We start from the raw sequence: 12,245 nt of genomic DNA on the forward strand, positions 1-12,245 counted from the left end.
AGCGAGAATAGCTTTGAGCTCATGTTTGAGACAATACAAGTCTGGAGATAAAGCGAAAGACTCAGAGCAGAAAGCGAGAAATAGTAGAAGCAGGGAATCACAATCAAAGTACCATGAAATTACAACCAGTTACAGGAATTTTCTGAAAAACTGGATGAGGGCATTGATCTTATCAAAGGAATGGCAGCCATCTGATTTACACAAAATAAATAGTATGTTTTCCTTCAGATTATTTGATGAGAGTGATTAATCATACAGATAATGAGAAGAGAATAACAATACTATTTGGGAATATATGTGTTAATTGGCCACTAGGCTTGCTCACTAGGAGACTGGCTGTTGCATACAATCCCCATTCTAAGTATGAATCAGATCCTGCCTCAAAAGATTAACAAACTACTAATACATAGTCAAAATCGTGAATATGAAATCCACAGATATCAAGGATCTACTAAATTTTTCATTTTTCTTTATAAATAAGCTTTATTTATAGAGCACTTTTAAGTTCACAGCAACTGAGCAGAGGTACAGAGATTTCCCATATACCTCCTGCTCCACTGGATACATAGCCTTCCCCATTATCAACATCCCCCACCAGAGTGGTACATTTGCTACAATTGGTGAATCTATATTGACACATCATTATCACTCAATGTTGCAGCTTACATAAGGGTTCACTTCTGAAGTTTTACATTTTATAGTTTGGAACAAATGTATAATGACATGTAGCCTCCTTTGTAGTATCATACAGAGTAGTTTTGCAAGAATTAGCATAACCTCTTCCTTAAACATTTGGTACAATTCACCAATAATCCCATCTGGGCCTAATGCGTTCTCTTTTGAAAGGTTATTAGTCATTGATTCAATTTATTTACAGGATATAGGCCTATTCACATTGTCTATTTCTTCTGTTGTGAGTTTTAGTAGAAGATGTCTTTCAATAAATGTGTCTATTTCATCTAGCTTATCACACTTGCTGGTAAAGTGCTTTTCAGAGTATTCCAATATTATTTTTTTTAATGTCTTTGGGCTCTTTAGCGTTGTCCTGTCTTCCTTTCTCATATTAGTAATTTGTATTCTCTCTCCTTTTTTCAGTGCAGCTAGAGGCTTATAGATTTTATTAATGTTTTCAAAGAATCATTCTTTGGTTTTGTTGATAATCTCTATCAATTTCCTTTTTTGAAATTTCATCTCTAATTTTCATTATTCCTTTTCTTTTGTTTAGTTTGGGTTTAATTTGCTCTTCTATTTCTCCATCCTTTTACTTTTAATCTATATGTGTTTTATATTAAAAGTGCATTTCTTGTAGACAACATATAGTTGAGTCTTATTTTTTGATCCATCCTGAAAATCTCTGTCTTTTAATTGGTGCATTTATACCAGTTGCATTCTAAGTGATTATTGACTTCGTTGGACTAATGTTTACTGTGTTGGTTACTGTTATTTATCTGTTGCACTTTTTCTTTGTTCCTGTATTTGTCTTCCATTCTTTTTCCGTCTTTTGTGGGTTTAATCGAGTATTTTATGTATTTCCATTTTCTCTCCTTTCTTAGCATATCAGTTATACTTCTTTTCATAGTGGTTGCCTTACAGTTTGCAATATACATTTATAACTAATCTGAGTCCACTTTCAAATAACGCTATACCTCTTCACAGGTAGTGCTAATATCTTATAATACAAAATAATCATAACTCCTCCCTCTTATCCCTTGTATCATTGCTGTCATTCATTTTACTTATATATAAGGAAACACAATCATATGTATATATGTATGTGTATATATATAAAGATATTATTTTATTTTTTAAATGTTTTTTTGTGTGAGGAAGATTTGCCCTGAGCTAACACCCATTGCCAATCTTCCTATTTTTTCGCTTGAGGAAGATTAGCCCTGAGCTAACATCCATGCCAGTCTTCCTCTATTTTTTGTATGTGGGATGACTTCACAGCATAGTTGATGAGTGGAGTAGGTCCTCACTCAGGATCTGAACCCATGAACCTGGACCACCAAAGCAGACTAAGTGGAACTTCAACCACTTGGCAATAGGGCCATTGCCTAAAGTTATTATTTTAAATTCAATTATTCCTTCTCCAAAGGTCTTCCTTTCATTATCTAGGTCTGAGTCTCTGACCTATATCGTTGTCCTTCTCTCTAAAGAACTTCTTTTAAGAGTTTTTACAAGGCAAGTCTACTGGCAACAAATTTCCTTAATTTTGTTTGTCTGAGAAAGTTTTCATTTTTCCTTCACTTTTGAAGGATAATTTTGCAAAGCGCAGAATTCTATGTTAATTGCTTCTTCTCTTGACACTTTAAAATTTCATCTCATTCTCTTCTTGCTTGCATGGTTTCTCAGGCGAAGTACAATTTAGGTTTCATCTTTCCTTCTCTATGTAGGTAACTTTTTTTTTCCTCCTTCTAACTTCATTTAGTTGTTTCAACTGTTTCTTCTGTTCCATTCTCTTTTTCTTCTCCTACTAGTATTCCTATTACATGTACATTACATGTTTTTTCTGTTGTCTTATGGTTCTTGGATGTTTCGTTGTGTTTTTTCAATCTTTGTTCTCTTTGCTTTTCAGTTTTGTAAGTTTCTTTTGAGATATCCTCAAGCTCAAAGACTTTTTTCCTCAGTCATGTCCAGTCTACTAATAGGCCAATCAAAGGCATCCTTCATTTCAGTTACAGTGTTTTTGATTTCTAGCCTTATGTTTTTGTTTCTTTCTTAGAATTTCCACCTCTTCTGCTTCATTGCCCATCAGTTTTTGCATGCTGTCTACTTTATCCATTAGAGCCCTTAGCATATATTAATCATAGCTTTAAATTCTTGGTGTGATAATTCCAATACCCTTGCTATATCTGAATGGGGTTCTAATGTTGCTTCTTCAAACTGTGTATTTTTGCCTTATAGTATTTCTTCTTTTTTATTAAGATTATGATTATTTCTTCTTTTTTTGATAATTGAAGATGATATACCCAGAACTTGTTCCCCCAGAGTTTTCTTCTCATTGATTTCTCCTCTGGAAAGTTGTTATTCTCTATTTTCTTTTCTTGATCTCTCCAATTTTGGTGGCAGCAGGTAGTCCTATGACCTCATTTCTCTTATGGATCTAAGAAAATTTGTTGATTTTTCAGTTTGTTCAACTTTTTATTTGTCATTACGACAGAGTAGCAAATTCCAAACTTCTTACATGCCAGACCAGAATGTAAATGTCCAATATAATTTTCATTTGCATACGTTATGACCAATAGTATCTGATCAGTTTTGTAAAACATTAAATCAATCGGTATTTGTTATACATCTATATTTTATACCTGCTTAATATCATGAGTTCTTTTAAACAAGCTCAGACATCTTTTCTCTTATAGACTTGCTATCTGGTTGACATAAGACACACTGCATACAGAAAGCATTGAGTTTACATCTCAGTATGTTAGGTAATCTGCTATATAGTTCCAGAGAAACTCACAGTACTTTGAGCCATTTCATTTGTATATCTTTGTGTTATTTGATTATTGCTTATTTACTAAAGTCAACTGTAAGAGTCTGTGTCTCTCTGTCCAAGACTATCTATAGGGCTGCATCTGTGTTATTCTTGTCTGTATATCCAGTGCCAGCACAGTATTCCACACATACTAAGAGCTCAATAAGGTCTTGTTGAATGAATGAATGAATGAGAAAGTTTTGTGAACAGCAGTGCTACATGCTGATATAAACAAGCGTTAAATTATCTGTGGCAGGTAGAAAAATAGGACAGAATATAATGTATTAATTGGAAGTTTAGCTAGTAAGTACTACAGGAGTTTGAAAAGGAAATCATTAATGATGAGGATCATGTAAAGATTTCTCTTTATTATTTGTTTTTGCCTTTTAAAGATAGGAAGTGCCAAATAAGTTTGAGAACAAAATGGAATAGGCCAAAGAGTGCAGGAAATTGATTTTGCATAAAAAGTGAATTTCTCTATTTTTAATTCCAAACAAATGATAACTGGTTATCATTATCAAACATCAATTAATAATCTATGCCACAAATAAAAATATAGGTGTCGCTTAAATTTAAATGTGAAAATTGAATAATCACTATCCTCATAATAAAATATTTTTCACACACATGAAAAACTTAATTGCATCCTCCCTTAACAGTCTCATCTTAAAAATCACACATCTGAGGCCAGCCCGGTGGTGCAGTGGTTAAGTGCGCACATTCCGCTTTGGTGGCCCTGGGTTTGCCAGTTCAGATCCCGGCTGTGGACAAGGTACCACTTGGCACGCCATGCTGTGGTAGGTGTCCCACGTATAAAGTAGAGGAAGATGGTCACAGATGTTAGCTCAGGGCCAGTCTTCCTCAGTGAAAAGAGGAGGATTGGCAGCAGTTAGCACAGGGCTAATCTTCATTAAAAAAAATCACACATCTTTTGTCATTAGTCATCAGACCTATGTTACATATTTTTAAATCGATCTTATCATTCTTCTCTGGACTCTCTCTAGAATTACTACCTCCTACGCAAAATTCGGTGATTCAAGTTAATCTCATATTTTTTTTTCTCTTCAGACTAAGGCAGGGTATTTTTTCTCAGTCATATTTGCCTCTTGCTATACTCAATATCACACTGACTTTTGATTCACAGTAGAAGTGTTGCTTACAGGCATCCATTTCCACTCTGAAATCTCTTTCTACCTCGGTTGTAGGCCATTTTGTGCACATCCTACCCAAATTTCATCTTACTTGGATCCATTTTTCCAATTTGTCATGATTGCTTAAAATTACATTTATACTTTCCAGAATGTTGGAAACTCCAAATATCTTAATTCTATCTGAAATTCTCCTGCATATAACCTCAAGGTCTCTATACATAAGGGTGTTGAATGCTATCAAGGCTATTCTTCATGGCTTACTTTGCTACATAATGATCAAAATTGATTCCAAGTCCCCCAATAACTTATTCCCCATTTTTTCCCAAAGTAATATGGTCATATAATAATTTTATTTTTTCTTAATCAGAAAGTCATATGAAATATAATTTCCAGCCCTATTGAAATCAATATGGGCCACATCTTTTCAGGTGATATTATGAATCTGATCAGTCTGCTATTACATGGGACTAATCTTTTCCTTTGGGATATATAGGCTCCAAATTTGTCACTTACTAATGCTTTGGGTAGCCATGGTCTCCTAAAAATAAAAGCTTGTGGTTTTCCTAGAATATCTGCCAATTCCTTAAGCAGCCAGTGTTTTCTGATACAAGTCATCCAACTTCCTATTTAAGTTTCTTTATGCAGAGACAGAGTAAGACAGATGCACGCTGTCTTCTATATTTATTTAAGTAATACTTGATCTTTGTTGACCTGAGTAAGATTATTAAGAACAGTTGTTCTCATTTTATATAATGTATTGTATGCTAGAAGTGAAATTCAAATACATGGCATCTTCCTGCGCCATCTTTGGATTAAATATTCAGCCTTAACCTGAAGCCTTTATAGGTCAATGTTATTGTGCAAATTTAATTACCTGATTTTGTCTACAACTGCTTCAAATTGTGCTTCGAATGACCAAGCTTATGGACTTCAGGATGCAGATGTAAAGAAGTGTCTGAAGATATCATTTTCAAAAACTGTAGTTAGAGATGCCCAATTGGGCAAAAAAATAAACCTCTGTCTCACTTCAATAAAGAGGCTTGTTTTCTTTTTGTTTCAAAAGAATAATCCTTCAACAATTTTCCTACCTCTGAATATGCGTATCTTCAGCCACAATGAGGAAGATTCCCACAAGGACTCAGAAAAGTTATTTTAACTGTTATACCCCTACTTCAGAGCGCAAAAAATGTCACTTCATAATACCCTTCTTGTCGTGAAACACTTACAGTGAGGGCATTCTAAAGGGATAATCCATAATCAAAAGAACTTGGAAGAATTTTCTGTCCAATTCATGAAGTTGAAATAAAGCAAAATAAGTGCTGTATGTTTATCTGTACATTGAGTCTATGACATTCTTTCTGCAGAAGTAAAGGGTGAGAATTGGACTGCAACCTTTTGAAAGGTTTCATTTCATAATCTATTCTATGTTTGTCAGATAATATATTTTCTCTGATATGGATAAGTAGGAATGTGACCTGATATATCCTTTTAAAGTGTAGTTTAAATTATGTGTGTGACATTCTGGAGCATTTTTATATCAGAAGAGATTTATGATTATGTGTAATATTACTCAGTCTTATAATCATAATAATTTATGTAGTATGAAAATAATGCATACTTTTCCTTCCCCTAATAAAAGACATGTCAATGCATAAGAAATAGAGATGCCAGGGACTGTTGAATTTCTGGCCTCTGAATCCCTTCTCTCCCCACAAATGAGGCAGACCATATTGTCATGCTGGTCCTCATTGGTTGTAAGGTCAGGTCACTGTACCTTCAAAGCCCCTCAAATCTGCTCAACAATCTAAGCTTCCAACTAGAATTATTCTTTTCTTCTGGCCCTTCAGGATGGACCTTAGCTAGAATTCTGGGATCAACAGCCCTGACAACTACCCAGGACCAGACATGGCTCTGAAACCAGAGCCCGGCAGACAGACAACACACTCCAATCCCAGGAGGCACAAGAAAACCACTCAAATCCTAAGGAATAAAATTGGCATCTCAGTCTTTTGAGCAGCCTGCGTGTTTGGTGACTGCTTAAAATATGTGTTCTCAATTCTGGATACACATTAGAATCTTCTGGAAAGACTTTACAAATACTGATACATGGAACCTACTCATTTTAACTAAATTAGAATCTCTGATGAGTGTTCTCAAGGCAACTGTGCTTTTAAAATGGTATCAGAGGTTTTTAACGTGCAGCTAGAGCTGAGAAACACTGGCCTAGAAGAAACACACACTTCCTGGACCTTTGTTTTATTTCAGAGTCTCAAGTATATGAATGCATTCACTAAATATTTATTGAGTCTATTTTATAGTAGGTACTGTTTTAGATATGGCTATACAGCTGTGAATAAAAAATAAACTTTACTGCCCACATGGAGCTTGAATTCTAAGAGCGATATTTTCTTCTGTTTTAGGTGTGATGGAGGGCAACAGAACCTGTTAGTTATCCCAGAGCTCCTTGAGATATCCAGGAGAAAATGAGAGTTCTTTCCAAGCGCCCTCCCTCATCAACCACTTCTGAATCTTGACATGAGCTAGAGTCCCTGAGGATGAAACTCCTCCCCACCCACCCATCTCCAGGAGCTCTACAGTTCAAGAACTGATATTCAGAGTCAGGACCAACTGGTATAATTATTGACCCTATCTTGGTGATGCCAATCTTAACGTGGATGTGAGTCTGTCATAACATAATCTGTTTATGGGCATATTTGTCAAGAACTATCATGTAGGGCTTGAAAGGAGGTCATATTAACTGTAAGTTTGACCTGAGATCGCATTCTTACTTTTAATGCTCTGAACACCTATGAATTTGTCAACAAGAAGGATATATTCCTCAGCCCTAAACCTGTGCTAAAGAATTAGTGAAGATACTTTAGATCTCTGATCTTAAAATGGCTTAACATAAAAATGATAATAATAATATCTACCTTGAATGATTGTTGTATTAAACGTGATCTTCTCTAAACTCCTCAGCCTAACACTCAAGATGCTCCATAACCGATTGTTTATTTTTCATGACTATAAATAACAAAGCAAAAAATAATAATAGAATTAAATCTATACATATACCCTGATTAGACCAAACACTTTTGTGAATGTTCTATGATTCCTCCTCATTCTCCTTAGCTGTCCCTCCATATTTTGCTGATTTGTTAACAATGAGGCACAGTCCTCAAACCTTTTTCTTATTTCTCTTGATGAACTCATTGGATCATATGGCTTTAAGCGTCATTTCTAGACTGATAACTCCCAGATATATATGCCCAGCTTGGAACTTCCACTGTCTTCCAGAATTTTATAATTTACTGTCTCTTGCTACACCTCACCACTTGGAAGTCTAATAAGCAATTCAAAATTAACACGTCCAAAACCAAACTCTTGCTTTTCCAGCAAAACACATTACTACTATAGGTTTCTCTATATTAGTAAAAGCCAATTTATTCTTCTAGTGTCTCTGGCTCAAACTTCGATTAATTCTTGCCTCCTCTTTATAACAATCTAGCACATGCTATTGCCTTCATCTTCAAACTATATCCTTAATCCTTCTGAACTGCCACTGCTGTAATGCAAGCCTCCATAATCTTTCTCCTGGATCACTCCAATAGTTTCCTAACACATCTTCTTGTTTTTCCCTATACTCCTGCCACAGCCTGTTTTCAACACAGCAACCAGAATGATCCTAAACTAGTTCATGTCCCTCTGCTGAAAACAGTACAATCATTCAATAATCCAATAGCTTTCCTTCTCATTCAGAGTAAAAGTAAATTAGTACAGTAGGCTAGCCACTCCATGAAATCTTCCCTCTCTTAAATTGTTAGCTCTCTGACCTCAAACTTTTATTACAAACTCCCCTCAGAGTCCCTGCTCCAGCTACACTGACCTCCTTGAGATTTTCCTAATTGGTCAGGCATACTCCCTTCTCAGGCTCTTTGCACTAGTCCTTTCTTTTACTTGGAATGCTGCTGCTAGACAGCTTCATGGTTAGTTGCCTCACCATCTTCAGATCTTTGCTCCTCACAAAGACCCACATATCTTGCCCCACTTTGTTTTTCAAAATAGAAGTATAGAAGTGTAAGAATCACATATACTATATATTTTACTAATTTATTCTTTGCATTCTGTGTTTCCCCACTAGATTGCAACTTCATCATGGCAGGGATTTTTTGCCTATTTCAATCAATGTTATGTCAGTAGCATCTATATTAAATGGTCATGCACTAATAACACCATGCTTATCTTCTTTATAACTCTTATCACATTTACAATTTTCAGTCTTTTAACATACCTCACTCATGTCTAGCTCTCTAGCTAAAACGTAGGCTCCATGTAGTCTTTCGACATATATTTGTTGATTGAATGAGTGAATGAATACTTAAATATTTCCATGTTATAAAATACATCAGAATGTATGCAAGTTTTAAGCTTTATTCAAACTGAGGCCCCCAAGTCTAGTAGCTTTATTTTCCTTTCTGCCTTTGGATTTTTTTTAAATTTTGTATTATTTATTTTTATGAGAACTTTATTTACAAATAATTAACATACAATGAAAGTCTACTATTTAAATTGTATAATGTAATGGTTGTTAGTATACTTACAGAATTGTGCAGCCATCACCACAATTTTAGAAAAGCTTGATTATCCCAAAAAGAAACCACATATCATTAGCAGTTACCTCTCTCCTATTTCTCCTCAACACTGCCCAGCTACCTAGTCCTAGGACATCACTATTTTGCATATCTATGGATTTGCCTATGGTGGACACAATATAAATAGTATCATACAATATGTGGTCTTTTGCATATAATATTTGCTTCTTTCTTAGCATAATGTTTTCAAGAATCATCCTTTTTTGTATGTATCAGTGCTTCATTTGCTTTTATTGCTGTATTATAAAGTCATTGAGAAGCTAAAATAGCATTAACCTTTTAGTTAAAGTCTGGGAGTTTTAACCTCTCCTTAATGATATGCCACAACTGGACACATTTCCATTGTATGGATATATATCTCATTTATCCATTAAAAGTCGATGGATATTTAAATCACTTCCACTTTTTGACAGTTATGACTAATACTGCTATGAACATTCATGTACAAGATTTCGAGTGGACATGCATTTTCATTTCTCTCAGGTATTTACCTAGGAGTGGACCTCCTGGGTTATATGATAACTCTATGTTTAACGTTTTGAGGAACTGCCATACTGTTTTCCAAAGTACCTGGTACATTTTACATTCCCACCAGTGACGTATAAGCTTTCATTCTATTAGCTTTTGATATACAATACCAGGTTTTCCTAACAAAACCTGGAGTTGGATTAATATGAATCTCCCACCATCAATATGTGAGAGTTCTTGTTCCCCTGGATACCTACAAATGCTTGATAACAGAATTTACCTTAATTTGACAATTTTATAGCAAAAAAAATGCTCTATTGTTTTAATTTGCATGCATTTATTTACTAGTGAGTTACACATGATTTCATGTTTTAAGCCATTTATTTAAATGCTTTGTGAAATTATTCCTATATCATTTTTCCCTATTATGTTATTGTTAACTAATGTTTTTAAGAGTTTTTCTATAATAAAACATTAACTCTTTGCCAACCATATATGTTCCAAGTGTTTTTTTCATTTTCATGGGAAACAAATTCTTACTTTTTAAATGATTTTAAATTTATACTGTTATGATGTTCTGGGCATTTGAAATATCATACTTAGAAAGTCATCTTTAACTTATATATTCCTCTAATTATTCTTTTCTTAACTTTTTTCTTTATTTTACAGGGAATCAATGTTGATTTACAGTCTGAGGTTGGAATCTGAAATTTTTCTATCACATATTTTCAAAAGTTGTAAAAAGGGTGAGACGAAAGTAATTTTCAGCTTAACTTTTACTAAATAAAAAAATTTAATGACCCAGGGCATGTTATGCTCAACATAGTCATCTCAGTTAAACCAAATATGTGCACAATGCTTTAGGAAAATTGATATCACCTTCTCCCAAGTAAACCAGAAATGTCAAAGATTGGTAATAATGGCATTTGGCCAATTCAAATAATGTTGCTACAATCATGTATACGTTGAAATATCAGAGATGCATTTTAGCAATATCAAAAAAGTGTCATAAATTAAAAAAAAATATTTTAAATCTCCCTAGACTTTAAAGAAAGAACATTATAATTTCTAGTTGAAAAGGTAATAATTCTGAGATCACACAGTCAAATACATATTTCTATATAATATTTATGGTGATGTTTAATTGTACAATCTAGTCTGAAATCAAACTAGTCACGGTGTATGAGGAGCCTCAGATATATACATACATTTTTGGTCTAATTATTCCGTTTAAATTGAATAATTTATTCACACAACAAAGATTAAATGAGTACCTACCATGTGATAGACTCTGATAAGGCCTGGGCATATGGTGACCCCTGCCTTTATGGAGCTTGCATTCTAACTAGGAAAAGGGTGGAGGGAAAGGCGATTAAATGACCACACAAATGATTTTATAATTCCAGTTGTAGTGTGTTATAAAAGAAAATCACAGAATGTTAGGATAGCCTAATAGAGGGGTGCCTGACTTACACTTAAGGGCCAGAGAAGGCTTATCAGAGAAAATGACATGGAATTCAGGACCTGAGAAATGACTAGGAGTTAGGCAAGCAGAGTGCAGATGAAGGGTGGTGTCAATACAGGCACAGAGGACTGAGGCAGGTTATGAGGCAGAAAGGAACACACAATTGGGAATGTCCCTTATGTGTGATAAACAGAGGAAATCAGGCATATGTATGAATAAATATTTCATCTGAAATAAATTACCGAGGATCACTTTCTTTTTTATCACATTGAAAGATCTTAGCATAAATCAATATGATAATATCAGTGGATTGTAACTATCAACAATTTGGAGATGCTGAAATACATGCCATCTGGAATGTTTAAAATATCATGGAATCTGTTTTAGAAATGACGTGATAAAAATGCCTTGTCATAGTGGGGTAGAATATTAAGCATGATTCCTAATGACTCACATAAATGCCAGCTTATCAGTTGCTTTGCAGATACATGTGCTCTACTCTCCTCTTTCCTGTGATATTCCTTGTGCTGCGTGCCTTACCTCTTTCCTTCTTGTCACTCTTCCGTTAGTAAAGAGCATTACTGTCTTCTTAAGGAATCTGTTGTCTCACTTTTGGCTCCCAAACTACTTCTTTTATTCTGACCTCCCCAAGCATATCAAGTTGAAATTCCTGATTATCTTTCTCTACTCTCCTCTTTCCAGGTTGAGGTTTAATGGGACAGAGGCTAAATGTTGCACACTTGCTCTGAAGTCATCACACTGTATCCCTTCTCAGTTACTGGTGGTGTCTACCATTCTCCTAAAGCCTTAATGCCAGGCTTCAAGTATATGGAACACTATTGAATGGGAAGTCAGCAGTAATTACAGTTAACATATGAGATGAGAAATATCATAGAAACAGAGCTGGAAAGAGACCTTCAGAATCATTTAGCCTAATGGCCTCAGGAAATGCTATTGTGACCCCTACTTCTTCCTCCCTCATCCTCTCTGGCCTTTACTTAAGGAACTGTACTCTCTGAGCTTCCATA

The sequence above is a fragment of the Equus quagga genome, chromosome 10, assembly GCF_021613505.1.
Source record: "Equus quagga isolate Etosha38 chromosome 10, UCLA_HA_Equagga_1.0, whole genome shotgun sequence".
In the NCBI taxonomy this organism is placed as follows: domain Eukaryota; kingdom Metazoa; phylum Chordata; class Mammalia; order Perissodactyla; family Equidae; genus Equus; species Equus quagga.